Source organism: Podarcis muralis, chromosome 3, assembly GCF_964188315.1.
Source record: "Podarcis muralis chromosome 3, rPodMur119.hap1.1, whole genome shotgun sequence".
In the NCBI taxonomy this organism is placed as follows: Eukaryota; Metazoa; Chordata; class Lepidosauria; order Squamata; family Lacertidae; genus Podarcis; species Podarcis muralis.
The window spans coordinates 108,416,831-108,436,003 of NC_135657.1; the positions used below are offsets into that span (position 1 = coordinate 108,416,831).

The 19,173-nt window shown below is 45.4% G+C and overlaps 1 protein-coding gene across 4 annotated transcripts in view; it reads left to right on the forward strand.

Moving 5' to 3' along the window:
- Positions 1 to 19,173, forward strand: part of PAK5 (p21 (RAC1) activated kinase 5) — a 128,769-nt gene that overhangs the window by 13,449 nt on the left and 96,147 nt on the right. For 2 of the 4 annotated variants that reach the window (XM_028722215.2, XM_028722218.2), the window contains exon 2: positions 10,439 to 10,522. The exons of the other annotated variants lie outside the window; for them this stretch is intronic. The gene's annotated coding sequence lies outside the window, so the exon portion shown is untranslated. The remainder of the gene's footprint in view (positions 1 to 10,438; positions 10,523 to 19,173) is intronic. 4 annotated transcript variants of the gene reach the window in all.

The following is a 19,173-nucleotide window of genomic DNA, read 5'->3' on the forward strand; positions in this document are numbered from 1 at the left end:
CCGCCAGTAAGCGGTCCCTATTTATCTACTTGCACCTGGGGGTGCTTTCAAACTGCTAGGTTGGCAGGCGCTGGGACTGAACGACGGGAGCGCACCCCGCCGCGGGGATTCGAACCGCCGACCTTTCGATCAGCAAGCCCTAGGCGCTGAGGCTTTTACCCACAGCGCCACCCGCGTCCCTAGACAAGAGATAAAGTGACTAACAAATTCAATAATTAATAGTAATACCCAGTGCTTTTTTCTAAAAAAAAAATGTTTAGGGGTACTCTCATTTTAACTCAAGAAAATCACCATTTTATAGTTCAAATCGGGGAAAATAAATACAGTAAATGGACAAAAGTACAAAGATTCACAAAATGTTTAGAGGTATGCATACCACTGCATACCCCCAGAAAAAAGCACTGGTAATACCCCTCTAGTCACTTCTTTCCCCCTCTCCTGGCTCAGAATGCCTCCATCCCCCCAGCCCCTGTGTAAAATCCTTGTTCCAACAGCTTTTTGCACACACAGCATCGAAGAAGACAAAAAGCTTTCATTTCAGGCAGGATTACATGAGGAAACACAATTATTTGCAAGGCTGGGGCTTATGTGGTCACTCTTGCAGTTTCAGGCTACTGTCAGAACAAAGATACATGGTAAGATTCATGCGCTGTGCTTCTAGTTCATTGTTTTCACAAGCCCCAAACTAAACAGTTTACTGGAAGAGATTTTTCCCCCCTGAATGTAGTGAGCCCTACCCAGGCTACCCACAGTGCAAAACTGAGTTTCCAGAACAAAATGCTTCACCTCCACCTCCCGATCTGTGTGACAGCTCTAAGTCAGAGTGCACAACATTTTCCACGCTGGTGAATTTCCCATGTCCCAGTTCAACAAGGGCAAGTTTGAAACAGGCCTTTTCCCCAGAAGCTAAAGTACCAGCTCTTATTAGCTCATCTCGTGGCGGAAAGACGAAAACATGCGCTGTGCTCAGGGCCCTGGTAGCACAGGGAGGTGAAAGGGGGTGAGCAATGGAATACTTGCCCAGAGCACACAAGCACATATTATTCATCCTGTCTCCCCATCCTTTACAGAGGAGCACACGTCCTCTACTGCAAACTTTCAAAGCTCTCCTGGGGCTGCCAGCTCATTGCCAGGGGTTGGGCTTGCTCTAGCGAAAGGTATCTGAAGATTATGGGTTTGAAGGGGTTCCATTCATATCCTTGCATGCTGATATCTCCCCTGTCTGTAGCCCTAATTCAGACATTCTTGCTGCCAAGTTGGTCGTCACAGAAGAAGTGGGGAGGTGCCACAGGAGGGGGGATTTATTTATTTATTTATTTATTTATTTCCCTCCCACCCATCTGGCTGGGTTTTCCAAGCCACTCTGGGCGGCTCCCAACAGGATATTAAAAACACGATAAAACACCAAACATTAAAAGCTTCCCTAAAGCAAGGCCGCTGCATTCTGAATTAGCTGTAGTATCCGGGTCGCCTTCAAAGGTAGCCCCACGTAGAGCGCATTGCAGTAGTCCAAGCAGGCGATAACCAGAGCATGCACCACTCTGGTGAGACAGTCTGCAGGCAGGTAGGGCCTCAGCCTGTGTACCAGATGGAGCTGGTAGACATCTGCCCCGAACACAGAATTGACCTGCGCCTCCACGGACAGCTGTGAGGTCAAGCAGACCTGCCCCCTATCTCTTGTATGAGCATCACTTCGTCAGAGCCTCCACAGATATGCCTGTATGTGTGAAGTCTTCTTTGTGACCCGAAACCCAGTTTAATCAGGATTCTATGTAATGAGGAAGCCTTCATGCCTACAGATGCATAGACAAGGGCTCAGTCAAAGGCAGTTGTGTCTTTTGTGTGAAGGCTGCAGCATGGAGGATTACTCCTCAGCATGCCATGGGAGGAAGAATGCCCAAAATGGGACCCATAATATTAGAACTTACCAAGTGATCTCTCTATTCTACACAAATAATTCTAATATCTCCGCCAGTGGTTTCATTCACAAATAAGATAATCCTGCCATGGTAGTTCAAATCCTAGGTAACTCAGGGTACATCTTTAGATTTTCCAATTAAGATGCAGCTTCCTGTGGAGTCTATGCTAGGAGAAGAACTGTAGCTTACTGGTAGAGCACAAGCTTTTCAACCCTAAGTCTTTAAGGTGCAATCTCTGGCATCTTCCATTAATGGGGTCACGTGCGATGGGAAGATCCTCTATCTGAGACCAGGGAGAACCAGGGCTAATCAAGAGTAGACCAGGGTGAAGAACCTGTGGCCCTTCAGATGATGTCAGATTACAACTAGGGGATGCAGGGGACGCTGTGGTCTAAAGCACTGAGCCTCTTGGGCTTGCCGATCGTAAGGTTGGCGGTTCAAATCCCCATGACGGAGTGAGCTCCCGTTGCTCTCTCCCAGCTTCTGCCAACCTAGCAGTTTGAAAGCACACCAGTGCAAGTAGATAAATAGATACCGCTGTGGTGGGAAGGTAAATGGCATTTCCATGCACTCTGGTTTTCGTCACGGTGTTCCATTGCACCAGAAGTGGTTTAGGCATGCTGGCCATATGACCCGGAAAGATGTCTAAGCACAAATGCCAGCTACCCCGACCTGAAATTGAGATGAGCGACATAGTTGCCTTTGACTTGACTGAACCGTCCAGGGGCCCTTTACCTTTCTTTTACCTAGACTTCAACTCCCATAATCCCTGACCTTTGACTATGCTGGCTGTGGCTGGTGGGAGTTGGTGTCCAACAACATCACGGACTCCCCATTCCTGGTGTAGACAGCACTGGTCAAATGGAGCAATCTCCTGGTATGTTCCTATGTCCCTATGTCCCACTATCTCTATCCATGATGCTATGTTCCTATGTTCCACTATCTCTGTAGAATGTGCCTCTGTGACACATGTTTGCAAGCATGTACTTGTTGCATTCACATGCTACATTTTAGATGAATAATTAAACATGTGGATGAAGTGGCCATCCCTTTTCATAGCTGGCTTGATTGTTATGCTAAATGATGGCTGGATTAATGTAGCAAACTGAAAACAGGGGCTGCCTTGGCACCTAACTGCTGGTGATTAGTAAAGGGAAAATATTGTTTCAGAACTCTATATTCATGAGATGAGCCTCCCTAGATCAAAAAGATAAAAGGATTTTAGCATCTCCAGTTTTCAAAAGCCAAGCAAAAATGAATAAATCTGATTGTGGCATAACTTGGCAGTGACTCACCCTCAGTCCAGGACTAGTCAGGTGATAGCCAGTAAACCAGCAAGGATCAAACAGGGAATAGACAATGCATTTCTCATGTGATTGCCTATTCTGGGCTTCTTGCCAATTTAAGTCCTCTCCCTGATGTGCCATTCTCCACCCATGAGTTTCCATGTAGCTCATGGAGGGGGAATCTCTTCCCCTTCAGATATAGTTGGACTGCAACTCCCATTGTGCCTGACTACTCAACATCTGGTTGTGGCTGATGGCAATTGATGTCCAACAACATCTGAATGACTGGGTTCCGCATCCCTGATGTAGATGCCAACAGGTACTGGCAGTGATGATCCATCGCTGCTGCTGCTGCTGCTGCTGCTGCTGCTTCTTCTTCTTCTTCTTCTTCTTCTTCTTCTTCTTCTTCTTCTTCTTCTTCTTCTTCTTCTTCTTCTTCTTCTCCTCTTCTTCTTCTTCTTCTTCTTCTTCTTCTTCTTCTTCTTCTTCTTCTTCTTCTTCTTCTATCCCTTGTAGCCGAGTAAGATTGTCTTCCATAAACACGGTTTTAACAGTGAGTCCATAAGTGACTGTGGAGGCCAATTCTGGATCTACACATCCTTCCACAGTGGGGACACAGGTTTCTGGGCAGGAGTTGATCATAGTGAGGGTTTGCCAAGCGTGCCTTCCTCTTAGCACGTTTCTCCCTTTTGTCCTGAGTTTGAGTGTCTTCAAAGTCCAGGACACCTTTGGTAAAGGCTGTTCTCCAACTGGAGCACTCGCAGGCTGGTGTTTTCCAGTTGTCGGTATTTATACTACATTTTTAAAGATTTGCCAATAAACCTCTTTTGTTGACTACCAGCATTACGCTTTCCATTTTTAAGTTTGAAATAGTGTTGTTGCTTTGGAAGATGATAATCAGGCATGCAAACAACATGACCAGTCCAAAAAAGTTGATGTTGGAGAATCATTGTTTCGACGCTGGTGATCTTTGCTTCTTCCAGTACACTGGCATTAGTTTGCCTGTCTACCCAAACGACGGGTAAAAATTTTCGGGGACACCATTGATGGATGACAAGGGGACGATCCAGAGAGTGAGATGATCCATCTACCATGAACTGTTCTCCTTCTAATAGGCTAACAGTGAAGATAGTCATACCAAGTGTCTTGACACAGTGGTTTGATCTTTAATGCACACACATTATGCCCTCAAATCTAGTGTCTCAGTGCTGCATATTTGTATCCCCGACAAGCCGCTTGCCGCATACTTTAGAATAATTGCCCTCGGCCTAATTAGTTTATTCCCATACTGTAGCAAATTCAAAAGTCACTGCACATTGGAGACAGGGCGAAGGTTCTCCAAATACACCCAGTGAAGTGTACTTTGATTATGTGAATACATAATTCACGGTCCTAAGGCAGATTTGTAGATTGAGAAACTAGATCTGTGTGAAATGACAGTTCTCACGGGGGTGGGGTGTTACAGGAGAAGACTATTCAGAGAAGACCCTGTGGTAGCTTGTGGGCTGAGGATTTCATAAGCTGGAATTCACAAGCCAACGTCAAGCTGTGATTTCATATTCTGGCTTATTCGGAGGCCACTAGCAATACTTTACTGATTCACACATAACAGGAAGCTACATGTGACTTCTTTGCTCGTGTCATTCTTGTGCAGGGGGGAGAGGTTGTGTGTGTTTGCATGGTGCTCGTACATTGACTTATGTATCCAGACTTTGAATGCCTAAACCCTGAATTTGTGTATTCTGGGATGCATTGTTTCATTTAGATGGTGAGCTTTTTTTTTCATGTGAATTTGTGTATTCTGGGATGCATTGTTTCATTTAGATGGTGAGCCTTTTTTTTTTCATGTGAAGGCAGAATTCCCTTAGGAGGAATTGTGGACTGCATAGCCAACCTCTCTCTTTTTTCTCTTTTCTCTTTTCTCTCTTCTCTCTCTCTTCTCTCTTTTCTCTTTCCTCCCTAGATTTCTGCTTGAGAGGGATAGATCTGTCTTGCAAGAAGTCTGACTTGCTCTCAGAGCTCTTTCCTCACCTCCTTCTTTCATCACTTTGTAAATTTAAGTGTTCCTCCCGTTCCTCTCTCCTGCCTCCTTCTCCCCGCCAGCTCCCTCCACTCATGTGAAGTTAGGCTAAGGGTCACAGGTTCCCCATTCCTGGTTTAATCAGTCAGCTTCTTATATTTGCTGTGGTACTTATATATAGCATCACAAGTTGAGATGGTGGCTCTTTAGCCTAGAACTCAATGAGGTGCTCATCCTTGCCTGGACTTTTCCACCTGTAGGTGAGAGCTCATATGATGGAACTCTCCTCTATATGGAAAACACAATTTCCCACACATAGAAAACAAGCATCTCAAGTTAAAAAATAGGCCCCACCTCCTAGATTTACATTTTCAGGTACAGAGGTTCTTAATTTTTAAAAAAATTGTGTGAGCTTTCACCACATACTGAAAGTGGACACCTTAGTGAGAACAGTGCCTTAGACAAACACTGTATTGATTACAACGCTCATTCAAGCATTCTTTATGATTATTACTTTTTGGGGGGTTGGGGGGTCTAAATTTTTCCTTCATCAGAAACATGGATTCCTGGTGGTATACTTAAAAGTTAGAAATTAATTCATTTTAAAATAATAATGATGATAATGATATCTGAGAAATAATTCTGTAGCAATCAGAGCTGCGAAAAGACTCATGGATGAGGATTGTGGATGTGGAAGAACAATGTTACAGAATAAATCTACTTCTCCTTGAATAACTAAACCGTTTCTGGCACACAGCTCACTGTCTATTTTTGTTCTGAGCGATAGCTTGACAGCTAAGCAAACTTAAATGTTCTTTAGCTGGCAAATGTCACCAGTTCTCTCCTTCACCCCCTCCTGTTGCATAAGATGATCCACTGATGAGTTTATTTCCAACTCAATTTCAACATCTCTCTCATTTATCCACATAATTAAAAACTGGAATAAAGTAGCATTATATGAGTGCAGCTAGGATTCTGCCCAGAAGTGATTATCAGGGTCAAGAGGTTAGCCCTGGACTTGGGATACCTCAAGGATTTTTAAAATCATTAATATTATTTTGCATTTGGAGAGTGTAAAATGTGTCTGCCTTTCCTTTATGAGTTGTATAAATTAGCATTATATCGCTGAGTAACCATACCAGTTAGAGAGGGTCGTAGTTAATGTAGGAAATTCACTGCCATAACATGTAGGATTGGGACGTGGGTGGCGCTGTGGGTTAAACCACAGAGCCTAGGGCTTGCCAATCAGAAGGTCGGTGGTTCGAATCCCCGCGATGGGGTGAGCTCCTGTTGCTTGGTCCCTGCTCCTGCCAACCTAGCAGTTCAAAAGCACACCAGTGCAAGTAGATAAATAGGTACTGCTCTGGCGGAAAGGTAAACGGCGTTTCTGTGCGCTGCTCTGGTTCGTCAGAAGCGGCTTAGTCCTGCTGGCCACATGACCCGGAAGCTGTACGCTGGCTCCCTCGGCCAATAAAGTGAGATGAGCACCGCAACCCCAGAGTCGGCCACGACTGGACCTAATGGTCAGGGGTCCCTTTACCTTTTTATTACTATTATGTACTTCGTGGTTTTATTCTGTGAACCACCCAAAAATCTTTGGATGAAGGGCGGTATAGAAAAATTAATAAAACAAACAAACAAACAAAAGAAATAAATAAAATAAATGAAAGTAAGCTCCAGTGAGGCTTACCGCTTCCAGGCAAAGTTGATATTGAATTGCAGCCTAGGTCACCAATAGCAACTTCTAGGCAAAGGTGATTAATGTTCCTAGAGTCATAGAATAATAGAATTGTAGAGTTGGAGGGGACCTAAGGTTCATCTAGTCCAGGCATAGGTAAACTTGGCCTTCCAGATATTTTTGAGACTACAATTCCCATCATCCCTGACCACTGGTCCTGTTAGCTAGGGATGATGGGAGTTGTAGTCCTAAAACATCTGGAGGGCCGAGTTTGCCTATGCCTGATCTAGTCCAATCTCATTTCTTGTAACATGAAGCCATTGGTTCGAGTCCTGCCCTTCCAGAGCAGGGATAGGCTGAAAGCTATCCACTGAGACGATACTGTTCAACCTGAATCAACTGAGCCAACGAATAGTGAAGTTCTATCTATACCCAGTTTATAACAACTTGGAGGAGAGAAGCCATTCTTCAGCTTGCTCATGTTTGCTGTTGTCTGAAAGGGTATGGGGAGCCTACTGCCACCCAGATGTGGCTGGACTACAACTCCCATTAACCACTGGTCACAATGGGAGTTGGAGTCCAGAAATACCTGGAGGACCACAGGCACTTTGACCCTGGTCTAGGAAGTCAGTATACAGCAACACTCTTCTCTTCACGTGTGAAATCGTCCCTGAAGGAAAGAGGGCCTCTGCAAGGAGAGAAAGTTGTTGTTCATTTGAAGGATAACACCTCCTTTGAAGGGTTATTCAAATAATATCTCTTCACATTCTGTTTAAGCATATGCATTTTTTTTTCTTTAACGGGAGCCAGACTCTTCTGCCTGGCGTGTTGCACTTTGAAAATGTGCTCGGAAACACCTTTTCTGGGAGATTTTGTTTTGTCCCTTTGAAAAGTACAGAATGAATAATTCAAAGAGTAGAATTGAAGTAGCATAATCTGCTCAGATCCAGATCGTTGGTCCATCTCAGTATTCTCTGCACATCAGTAGGCAATTGCTCTCCAGGGTCTATGGCAGGGGTGTTTTTCAGACCCATCCATCTAAAACGGTGTCCTCTGTGCCCGTGTGGTGTAGTGGTTAAGAGAGGTAGACTTGTAGTCTGGGGAACCGGGTTCGCGTCTCCACTCTTCCACATGCAGCAGCTGGGTGACCTTGGGCCAGTCACACTTCTTTGAAGTCTCTCAGCCCCACTCACCTCACAGAGTGTTTGTTGTGGGGGAGGAAGGGAAAGGAGGTTGTTAGCCGCTTTGAGACTCCTTTGGGTAGTGATAAAGCGGGATATCAAATCCAAACTCTTCTTCTTCTTCTTCTTCCCTGAAGACCACTGAAAAGAGGTACAGTGGTCCCTTGGTAGTCGAACAGCTTGGCTCCTGAACAAATCAGCTCCCGAATGCCACAAACCCGGAAGTGAGTGTTCCGGTTTGCGGATGTTTTTTGGAAGCCGAACGTCCAATGCTGCTTCCGCAGCTTCGGATTGAGTGCAGGAAGCTCCTGCAGCCAATCAGAAGCTGCGCCTTGGTTTTCAAACCATTTTGAGAGTCGAACGGACTACCAGAACGGATTAAGTTCAATAACCAATGTACAACTGTACTTCATTGAGAGCCAGTGTGGTGTAGTGGTTAAGAGCGGTAGTCTCGTAATCTGGTGAACCGGGTTCGCGTCTCCGCTCCTCCACATGCAGCTGCTGGGTGACCTTGGGCCAGTCACACTTCTTTGAAGTCTCTCAGCCCCACTCACCTCACAGAGTGTTTGTTGTGGGGGAGGAAGGGAAAGGAGAATGTTAGCCGCTTGGAGACTCCTTAAAGGGAGTGAAAGGCGGGATATCAAATCCAAACTCTTCTTCTTCTTCTTCATTTGTAACTCAATCAAGCAGCAAGTTTGAGAGTCAAAATGCAGGAATCATATAAAAATTGAGGGGAACGAATGGACAACTGAGCAGATTTGTGCCTAATTGTTGTTATGGTTGTTGTTGACAGTACAGCGTGTACATAGAGAGGCAGGTGGATGGGGGCCTTTGCCAACCCATGCCAGCTTTGGAAGCGCATGGGGTGTACTTAAACAAGGAGAGAAGCCAAATGTAACAGCAATAACGACAAGCTGGTTTGCCACCACTTGAATGTCAACGGAACCTCTCCATTTTTCATGTGTTCCACATTTTTTTTATTATGGCTGACTCTCCCAGCTTCATCGACCAGTTTAGAAGTTACAAAGTTAGGACCACCATTTCAGCCATTTGGGAGGGAGAGCACGCAAGCAAGGCCTAAGCGTATCTCCCATTTACAACTACTGGTGTTTTGTTTTGCTGAAGTGTACTAGGGGGACTAGGCTAGTCTCCTAAATGTTTCCTATAAATCAGAGTATTAAAGTATTAAATCCCGGAGCCTCTTTCCCAAAGCCTGGGAAACTTCTGCCTGGCTTAGGAAGGGAGACACTATACTCACACCCAAAACGTCAGGATCATAGCTGTCAACCGTCCCTTATTTGGCAGGAAACTCCCTTATCCCAGCGCTGTGTCCCGCTGCTGTCCCGGATTGATGATATCCCGTAAATTTCCGGGTTTCAAAGGAAGCAGCTCCTCTCCCTCCCTCCCTCCCTCCCTGCTGGCCAGGGAGGAGGGAGGCTCCAACTGTGTTGCTTGGCTGCGTTGCTCACCCAATAAGGAGTCTAAGAACGACTGGGGGGTGGAGCTTGCATGCCTTGTGCCGGTCAAATCGGCTGTGTTGCCTGGGGACTCGCCTTTGCTCAGCGCTTCCCAGCGGAGAGGTGACAGTGTTTTTCCTTGCTGCATTCCCTTTGCCGGGTTGCTGTGCTGTGGGAACCACTGCTTGCGGCTTCGTTTGGCTGCTGGCTGGGCTTTCTGCCTTTGACTCAGAGGGGCTCAGAGTTGAACATACCTGTGTTTGGAATCGGATGGATACGTCATCGACGGCCCACTCACCCTTGCCGGGGAAAAGGTCTGTCTGGAGCGGGGGCACATGGTGGGGAGAGAAAAAAAGAAATAATAATAATAATAGTAGTAATAACAATAAAATAATCCCTTATTTTGGCTGCTGATCCCTTATTTTCGAGGCTGCTGGTCCCTTATTTTCAAATCTGTAAGTTGACAGCTATGATCAGGATGTCGTGACATAACACACAAAACGTCCATTCCCCCCATCACCCTTGCAAGCTGGCACCTCTGTCCCTAACCTACCCCCAAAAAAATCATTGCATGCCACTGCTGATAACCACTACATTCTTCCAAAGATACGGTGTATCTCACCATTTTTCCAAGGAATTCAAGATGGCCTTTCCTGTGAGGTAGATTTAAAGTCACCCATCCTACAAAAATACCCTGGGCCATTTTTCTTCTTAATGCCACTGCATATGGACCACTGTTACTACCCCGAATTTCACCCTCGTAGAGCTAGGAGATTGACAGAAGTCTTGAAATATGTCCTAAAGTCCGGAGCTAAGGGACTATGATGATGGGTTTTCTGGTACCTCCTTAATTATTTTCCCATGTGGTTTCTTCTTCCCCATCAATGCTCCTTTCAGATGCAACAGCTGTAGAGGGGATTCCACATGGATGTAGGAGATAAGGACCAGGAATCTTGAAATACTTAACTTTTTGTTTACAAGGTAAGTTTCTTTTACCCTTCAGTTTCGCAACAAAAACTTTAAGGCTGCAAAGCCATAGTCACTTACCTGGGACTGAGCCCTGTCAAACAAAGTGGGACCTGTTCTCAAGTAAGAATGGGGAAGAAGTTCATTCGGGTCACATTTTAATATTGGTCTACAAAAGTCGCAATTTCTAGGCCAGCACATGTACTGAAAGGCAGCTCTCCTTTGCAATCTGCACTGGTCCAAATTTGGCAATACAGAACTGCGTAGAGCAATGAAAAGCGCCCACACATACATCAATATTAGTGAAAATGCAAAAGCGAGTTTTACTGATGAGAAAGTGCAAGCAGAAATGCACTTTCCAAAAGAAAATGTGTGTATTAGGATAAATGAGTATGAGGATGCACTTGAATTTTCATGCCGACTTTTTAAATTAAAAAATGAAAATCTAGGCAGAAATGTGGAGAACCAAATTTAAGATAGGAAAATTATAAGATTGCACTATAAATACTATTATTTCAGCATGAGGTCAAAATAAGAGACCATTTTTTAAAAAATGTAATGATCTCTACTGCTCCAAATCATTGGTTACGAGGAGTATTTTTTTATTTTATGGTTTTGGGAGCTGGCAGTGAATAACTGTAGCATGTGTCAGGGCTCTTATTTACTTCCAGCCATCTCCCCACTAGTTTGTAAGCAGTCTTTTCAGTGATAGCTTTGCCTTGTGGAGACAGTGAAATGCCCTTCTAAGTCAATATTCCTCTCTGTTTTTCATTGCATGCTGAGGCCACCTCTAAATCTGAACCAACAAATATCCAGATATGTAAACTGGGGAAGGGCCATACTGAGGTGGATGGACCAATGGTTTGACTCAGTACAAGGCAGCTTCCTATGTTCCTATCTGTTATGTACTGAGTTGAATAGGATTCAAATGCAGCAGTCTGAATGGTCCTAGAACAATAGGATTCAGAATGGAGCAGTCTAATTGCTCCTAGAACAATAGGATCCAGAATGCAGCAGTCTGATTGGTCCTAGCACAATAGGATTCAGAATGCAGCAGTCTGATTGGTCCTAGAACAATAGGATTCAGAATGCAGCAGTCTGATTGGTCCTAGAACAATAGGATTCAGAATGCAGCAGTCTGATTGGTCCTAGAACAATAGGATTCAGAATGCAGCAGTCTGATTGGTCCTAGAACAATAGGATTCAGAATGCAGCAGTCTGATTGGTCCTAGAACAATAGGAGTCAGAATGCAGCAGTCTGATTGGTCCTAGAACAATAGGAGTCAGAATGCAGCAGTCTGATTGGTCCGCAGGAGCCACCCAATCCAACTCCAGGTGGAAGTGAATCCGCAACCTGATTGGCCTACAGGAGAATCCCAGAATTAGCCAATCACGTGGGGCCCATTGTGTAAATAATGTATATAAAGCTGAAGTTTTTCAGTCTTGTCCCTCCTCATGGATTGCTACTGCTGCTGTCTCCTTTTTCCTACCATGGTTGCATCCTCTCCTCACTAGGGAAACACTAATGGAGTATCCTGCTGTTGGGTCCCCAGCTTACCCCAGTCTCAGCAGCAGGAAAATGGCAGTGGGGGAGGAGGTGGCAGTGGCTGCGAACAGTGGAGCCAGCAGAGAAGAACATGACTAGAGATCTTTAGCAAGTGTTCGATTTGCTGCCAGTATATGTCTGACAATTCAGGATTTCAAGGAGGGTTAGAGTACATCTGATGAACATCGTCAAAGCACTGTTTTTCAGGCTTTGGCCTCAATCTGACTCAGCCACATGAATCACAATGATCATTTACAGCTGCTTTCACCATGCCTTCCACATGTTTTAGAGTACCTTTTACCAACTTCCATTGGTAGAAAAAAAGCTACAGCTGTTCATGGTTAGCTTGACCACACATGTTCATGTGCTGGTAACCTTTCAGTTGGATTACTGCAACACACTCTATGTGGGGCTGCCCTTGGAGGTGGTCTGGAGGTGGCAACTGGGGCAGAAGGCAGCAGTTGGGTTGTTTGTTTGGAAAACATTCAGCAATTTATAACACATTCTTGAAGGATTTCCGCTGACTGCCAATTTGCCACCAGGGCAAGTTCAAGGAATTGGTACTAACGTGTAAGGCACAGGATACTTGAGAGATCACGGACACTGGTGGCGCTGTGGTCTAAACCACTGAGCCTTTTGGGCTTGCCGATCAGAAGGTCAGTGCTTTGATTCCCCGCGAATGGGTGAGCTCCCGTTGCTCGGTCCCAGTTCCTGCCAACCCAGCAGTTCAAAAGCACACCAGGTACTGCTGCGGCAGGAAGGTAAACGGTGTTTCCATGCAATCTGGTTTCCCAGTGTCCCATAGCACCAGAAGCGGTTTAGTCATGCTGGCCACATGACCCAGAAAGCTGTCTGTGGACAAACGCCAGCTCCCTCAGCCTGAAAATGAGTTGAGCGCCGCAATCCCATAGTCACCTTTGACTGGACTTAACCATCCAGGGGTCCTTTACTTTTTTTTAAACGTTACTTGAGAGATCATCTTATGCACCCAGCAGATCGCTGCAGTCTGCAGGAGAGTTTTCCCTGCAAGTTAGAAAGCTCTCCAAAGCCCACTCCACAGTAACTGTGAGCAGGGCTTTTAAAATAGTTACCATATTTTTCGCTCCATAGGGCGCACTGGACCATAGGACACACCTAGTTTTTAGGGGGGGAAATAAAGAAAAAAGTTTTTATTCCCCCCCCCCCCCAGACCCAAAGAGCAAAGAAGCCAAGACAGCGAGCAGGATCCATCCCACTGGCTGTCTTGGCTTCCTCTTTAGCCATGCGCAACTTCTCCAGCCGGGAGAGGCTGTGCGCGGCTTTGGCAGAAGCCAAGACAGCGAGCGGGATGGATCCCGCTCGCTGTCTTGGCTTTGTTTTTAGCTGCAGGGCTGGGGCGGGGGAACCAGAACAGGTCCAGGAGCGGCGGCAACATTGTGCGCAACCTTGCCGCCGCTCCCGGAGCTTGCGGGGCTGGGGGCGGGGGAAGCCCAAGCTTCCCCCAACCCCAGCCCCCAGAACAGGCTGCTATCTGCAAGCCTTTGGAGCATGGCGGGAACTCAGAAGGCTTACAGATAGCTGCCTGAAGCCTGGAGAGCGAGAGGGGTCAGTGCGCACCGACCCCTCTCGCTCTCCAGGCTTCAGCGAAAGCCTGCATTCACTCCATAGGACACACACACATTTCCCCTTCATTTTTGGAGGGGGAAAAGTGCGTCCTATAGAGCGAAAAATTCGGTACTCCTATTCTGTGGAATGTCAAGATAAGAACAGTTGGCCACTAGTGGCACTTTCCAGAAACCATTGAAGACATTGCTATAGCAGACTTTCCTGGCTGGATAAATGGGTCTTTGCCACAAATGGCAACTTTGTATGGTTTTAGTTTTGTTTTAAATGAATTTGCTACTGCTGTTATTGATTTTAAGCTTTTGTTGTTGAAACGAGTTTGGTGCTTTTCATTATCTTTAGTGTATGTGGCCTTGAGACGGTTGCTTAGCAGGCAATCAATCAGTCAATAATAATAATGCTGATACCGTAATATAAAAAATTAGAAATCACTTGAAAGTACTAAATAGGCCTAGGATTAAATTAGGATTTAATTAAATAAATGGGATTCAGAACAGGAAGAAAAGTGAATAAGTTAGATAATAGTTGGAAATATTTTTGTTTAAGAATGATATTGGAAAGCTGTTACATGCAGGTACAAGGAAATTCAGAAGGGAGGGATTTGAGGAAGTCAATTAACAATGTAAACAAAATTTGGTTTTCAAGGGATATGGGATAAAGATTGCGTCTTTTACTGTTGTGGTTTTGGGGTTTTTTTTAGTATTGTAATGTATCGTTTTTTCTCTTTGGTATGTTTCTCTGTTTTTGTTTTTGGTTATGTTGTATTTGTTATAATTGTGAAAATTTAATACCGTATTTTTCGCTCTATAGGATGCACCAGATGATAGGATGCACCTAGTTTGGGGGGTAGGAAATAAGGGGGGGGAAATTCTGAATCCCAGAAGCCAGAACAGCAAGAGGGATCTGGCTTCTGGGATAGCCTCTTGCTGTTCTGGCTTCTGGGATAGCTCCTGGGATAGCAGGTCTAGCTTTGCGTGAAGCCTCCGCAGAGCACGGGGAGCCTTCATCCCTGTGCCCTGCAGAGGCTTCGCAGGGCCATCCAAAAGCCAGAATAGCTAGAGGGAGCGTCTAGCTGGTCTAGCTTTGCGCGAAGCCTCCACAGGGCACAGGGAGCCTTCATCCCCGTGCCCTGCGGAGGCTTTGTGCAGCAAAGCCCGAACCTAGAACAGCGAGACGGAGCGCTGCGCAGCGCTCCCTCTCCCTGTTCTGGCTTAGCCACGCAGCCTGCATTCACTCCATAAGATGCACACATGTTTTCCCTTACTTTTTAGAAGGGAAAAAGTGCGTATTATAGAGCGAAAAATACGGCAATTTTTTTTTTTTAGAATAATACTAATAATAATGCTGATACCATAGATATACACAGAAATTGACAACGTGGTGGTGGCAGATAGCGAGACTCTGAGCAGCAGTCCTGCTGCTGCTTGCTAGAATAGAGTAGTGGGCAGGACAAGGGCAGGGGTGCCCATTTCCCTCCCCCCATGAGGAACCCCTCTCACCCTATGGACCCCAGGCAAACACAGGGATTTACTTTGCCTTCTGAATTCTATGCCCCCCTGTCCTGGTAAGTAGCAGTGACACCGCTGTCGGGGAGGGGGGGTCAGCACTGTTCCGTCCTCTTGCACCGCCAGTCGCCCCTGCATATACACATGACAACATGGCCTCTGGTCCTTTAACACTTTTGCTGCACTAAATAGAAGGTAAAGGTTAGGTCCAGTCAAGGATAACTCTGGGGTCATCCCGCTTTACTGGCCGAGGGAGCCGGCATACAGCTTCTGGGTCATGTGGCCAGCATGACTAAGCCACTTCTGGCGAACCAAAGCAGTGCACGGAAATGCCGTTTACCTTCCCGCCAGACCGGTACCTATTTATCTACTTGCACTTTGTGATTTCGAACTGCTAGGTTGGCAGGAGCTGGGACTGAGCAACGGGAGCTCACCCCATCGCAGGGATTTGAACTGCCGACCTTCTGATCAGCAAGCCCTAGGCTCTGTGGTTTAACCCACAGCGCCACCCACGTCGCTACACTAAATATATCAGTATAAATGCATTTTGCCACAGAGCTCTCTGTTTTGTGTTCTCTGCAACAGACTTAGCTGCCTCACTGGAATAGTTAGGCCTATGTCATTCAAGCCGCAGTCCAGTGTAGCTTAGCTGCGACCCTTCGTATTTTATTGGACACCAACTGCATCAGCCCCTGCCAGCATGGGATACAGTCAGCGATGGCAGGAATTGTGTTCCATCGACATCTGGAGGACCAAAGGTGGTTTGCCTGCTCTGATCCTGTTCAGCAGAAGCTTTCGTTAGTTGTTTTTAATGTTTTTAAGCAGTGGAGCAAGATAACTAGTTCCAGGAGAAAAGCTCTGTTTAAATGATGGCTTCTACATCATTTTAAGACGCATGCAGGCATCGGCACAATAACCCAGGGCAAACTGACCCAGTCTGTGACTGAAGGCAACCGTTGCTTTGGAAACCGTAATGTATCTCCCAGGTGTGAAACATTAAGTTGCAGTTCTTAGCAACACGCTGCTCCCCCCCCCCCATATTTTTTGAATCCTTTCCCACATAAAAAACCTAAACGGGGAAGATTATAATACATCTCTTTCCTCAGTGGTAGAGCATATGCTTTGGAGAACGTCCCGGGTTCAGTCTCTGGCATCTGCAAGTACAACTGAAAACCCTGGCCATAACCCTGAAGAAGAGATAGTAGCGAGTTAGATGGATTAATGGCCCGATGCAATGTACAGTCATTCCTTGTGTTCTTAGATTTGTCATATGAGGGAGAATTCAGAAACACCATTGCCACCTGCATTTGAGAGCCAGTGTGGTGTAGTGGTTAAGAGTGGTAGATTCGTAATCTGGGGAACCGGGTTCACGTTTCCGCTCCTCCACATGCAGCTGCTGGGTGACCTTGGGCTAGTCACACTTCTTGGAAGTCTCTCAGTCCCACTCACCTCACAGAGTGTTTGTTGTGGGGGATGAAGGGAAAGGAGAATCTTAGCCACTTTGAGACTCCTTCGGGTAGTGATAAAGTGGGATATCAAATCCAAACTCTTCTTCTTCTTCTTCTTAAAATTTAAAATTTGATCACCTGCGTAAGCCAGCTTTTCTTTGCCTTTAGGGGAGGGGATGGAGTTTTTGAAACATCTGAGAACTAGTTCAGCGGCAGCCCTAGTTCTGGCACAAGTGTTTCACAGCTCCTGCTAGGCTTATCTTTGTGATGTGGGTGGCGCTGGGGTCTAAACCACTGAGCCTCTTGGGCTTGCCAATCAGAAGGTTGGTGGTTCGAATCCATGCAATGTGGTGAGCTCCTGTTGCTCTTTCCCAGCTCCTGCCAACCTAGCAGTTCGAAAGCACACCAGTACAAGTAGATAAATAGGTACCACCGCGGCAGGAAGGTAAATGGTGTTTACTTGTGCTCTGGTTTCCGTTACGGCCAGAAGCGGTTCAGTCCTGCTGGCCACATGACCCGGAAAGCTGTCTGTGGACAAAGGCCAACCCCCTCAGCCTGAAAACGAGATGAGTGCTGCAACCCTATAGTTGCCTTTGACTGGACTTAACTGTCCAGGGGTCCTTTACCCCCCCCCCTTTTTTTTACCCTCATAACACATCCGGGAGACTAGTCCATTTTACAGAAAAGCAATGGAAGCTTTAGGACAGTGGTGACCCTCCAGGTGATGTTGTGCTCCAGCTTTTCTTATCAGATCCAGTCACCATGGCCAATGCTCTCAGATGCCCGAGAGGAAAACTTTATTCCATGAACTTTCCCCAGTGAAACAGTAGCGGCACAATTACCAAAGGTGATCAAGGATCTCAATATTAGTATATCAGGGCAGCTGAATGGGGAATGCTGCCTGCAAGTTATTCTGCATTTCAGCTAAGCTTCCATTTCAACAGATCCTATTTCCTTCTGTGCCCAGATGTTTATCGATGAGCAATCCACAGAATGTTAAGGGTGGATCAGCAGCAGACTTAGCCACTTCCATTGGTTCCCATTGAAATCAACAGGACTTCAGACATGGCCAACCTCTTCCCTTGATTTTAGTGATACAATCTGGATCTACAGTGGTACCTTGGTTATCAAACTTAAACCGTTCCGGAAGTCCATTCCAAAACCAAAGCATTCCAAAACCGAGGCACATTTTCCCATAGAAAGTAATGCAAAATGGATTAATCCATTCCAGACTTTTAAAAACAACCCCTAAAACAGCAATTTAACCTGAATTTTACTATCTAATGAGACCATTGATCCATACAATGAAAGCAATAACCAATGTACTGTACTATAAAATAAATAAGTATTGTAAATGATTAAAATTAAAATTAAAATTAATGACTGATAGTCATTGTTTGGATGGGGGGCATTTATCCATTTCCGCAGCCACACAACCAACCAACCAATCAATCAATCAATCAATCAGTAGTTGAACTGGGTTCCACACAGTCACAAAAACAAACTAACTGAAACAGCCTCAAAAACAAAAACATAAAATAAATAGCAAAAACAAAAGCTCCAAATACAGTGGTATCTTGGTTCTTGGACTTAATTTGTTCCAGAAGTCCATTTGACTTCTGAAATGTTCGAAAACCAGGGAGCAGCTTCCGATTGGTGCAGGTGCCTTGGAAATGATAACCAAGAGCCGCATCAGATGTTCAGCTTCTGAAAAACAATTGAAAACTGGAACACTTCCAGTTTTTCAGCATTTGGGAACCAAGGCTTTTGAGTACCAAGGCGTTTGAGAACCAAGGTACCACTGTATATTGTAATATACTTGAGAAAGTTCTAACTTTCTCCATGTTACTCCAAGCACTTTTAAAAGAAAAAGACATGACACTCTTTTCAGATATGGCACTATTGCTAGAAGCATCATTTGTTATTTTAAAACCCTTTCCTTTTAAATTGTCGAAGGAAAGTCAGGGACCATGTAAGGCAAAAGCAAATTTTTAAAAAAGGTGCTGTGTGTGCTTTATCTTTAAACAAATTCTCAACCACGGTAATGTGATATCTGAGTTACCTTGGGCAGCAGACAGTTACTGAGTCCTCTCTCCTCGTAAAATGTCATTATTTACACAAGCTGAGCAATCAGATTGAATTGAAATCTATGTTATAAGATCTGCAGCACAGGGTGAAGAGGGAAGTCGCACTCAAACTGGCCTGGAATTAGGCATTATTGCTGCCTCATTACACATAATTTCACCAACCGCTCATTGAAACCAAGAGGATAAAGATCACAAGCTTGCCACAGAGGGCTCTGTACAGATGTGACTTTTTAAATACTGCGATGTCCAAACCCACACAATTATCACAGCAAAAGTCTGGTTCTGACAGACAGCATTAGCTTCAGAAGAATTGTAGGTGTGTCGGAGATGTCAGAGTGTGGCTAGGCCTGCCTTTCCATTGCCGAGTAATTTCTGTCAAGAACGCAGCCTATTATCAACCCCAGTTTGCAAATAGAAGGGATCAAGGCATGTTGATGAAAGTGTGTCTTCCTCTACTAAGTGTACGACTGAGAAAAGA